Source organism: Macaca mulatta, chromosome 11 (assembly GCF_049350105.2).
Source record: "Macaca mulatta isolate MMU2019108-1 chromosome 11, T2T-MMU8v2.0, whole genome shotgun sequence".
Classification (NCBI taxonomy): domain Eukaryota; kingdom Metazoa; phylum Chordata; class Mammalia; order Primates; family Cercopithecidae; genus Macaca; species Macaca mulatta.
In genome coordinates this window covers 93,983,780-93,985,415 of record NC_133416.1, presented here as the reverse complement: position 1 = coordinate 93,985,415, position 1,636 = coordinate 93,983,780, and positions in this window count along the sequence as shown.

The window sequence follows — 1,636 nt, the reverse complement described above, 5'->3', positions numbered from 1 at the left end:
TGGTTCCTGTTTGCTTATAAATTTAGTATTGATGCTAATCAAATTAACTCTCTTGGCATTAATTGTGATAGGTAACTTATGTGCTACAGAGCTAACTGTTAAAGACTTTAGCATCCCACATTCATTGTGTGGATAGTTTCTCTTCTGCATTTGTCACAGTACTTTGTGCCATTCCTTCCTCATATGTGCAGCTCAGGTCTATAGTCTTTCAAATTGAACATATCAGCAAGCTATTACTAGCTTTTTTTTTTTTTTAATTTCCTTCCAGCTACCAATGAACATAAAAGACTACTGGCAGTTTTTAATTTTACTTTAGACAGCAAAAGACATATCTGCATCTTTAGAATGCCAGATATCTCTCTAGCTGTTATCAATTATATTAATTAAGAGAAAATTATAGTGAAATTTGCTCTGAAAAAGAAAAAGAACATTGCCCTAAAACATTTGTTAGCATATAGCTGTCCATAAGCTATTGTGTTTTTCATAATTTAGCTATGTTTCATCTAATTTGTGACAAAATTTTAGAGGACTTAGAGAAAATACTATTTTAAAGAGAAGTAATTGTGAAATTATTTGTGAGTAGCCAGTTTAATATGAATTTAAACAACCTCCACACAAGTACAGGCTGATTAAATAGTTGAATTTAGTAATTGTTTTGAAATACACACCTAGTTGGACAGCGATTTAAATTCTCTTACAAGTTGCACAGTCCAGAAAGTTTGTAAGCCATTTAGGAAAATGCAACTTATGGCTCAATGGCATTTCTACTAACATTTAGAAAATTATAGTTTGAATTGGAAATGATTTTAAGTGTAAATCAGTGTTTAAAGAGATTTTACATACATTAACTCATTTAATCCTTACTGAAATCCTGCAGGATGGCCGGGCGCGGTGGCTCAAGCCTGTAATCCCAGCACTTTGGGAGGCCGAGGCGGGTGGATCACGAGGTCAGGAGATCAAGACCATCCTGGCTAACATGGTGAAACCCCGTCTCTACTAAAAATACAAAAAAAAAAAAAAACTAGCCGGGCGTGGTGGCGGGCGCCTGTAGTCCCAGCTACTCGGAGGCTGAGGCAGGAGAATGGCGTGAACCTGGGAGGCGGAGCTTGCAGTGAGCCCAGATCGCGCCACTGCACTCCAGCCTGGGTGACACAGTGCGAGACTCCGTCTCAAAAGGAAAAAAAAAAAAAAAAAAAAAAAAAGAAATCCTGCAGGATAAGGAGCACCGGAGGATGCTCTGAGTTTATCAGAGATTTATCCAAGATTACACAAGCAGTATTGAAGTACAGATTCAAACTCAGTTCATCAGGTTCCCAGTTTAGTGCCACCCTCATCGCTTCATTTATATTTAAGCACCTAGTATGAGTCATTACCTGGTAAGTACATCAGAGGATGGAAACTGAGAACACAATTCTGAATAGGACAATATTTTTGCTTTCAAATGGCTTTAAATGTGGCAAGTGAAACAAACCAGTAATTAGATCATGGTATTTTGTTAAATTATCACATCCAGGGTGGGTATAAGGTGTCTCTATAGCAACTCAGAAGGAGTCATTACCTATATTTGGAGGGGGCACAGAGAAGATACCTAAGATGATATTTGTTGATCTTCCTGTAATTAGTCAGGTCTATGGAG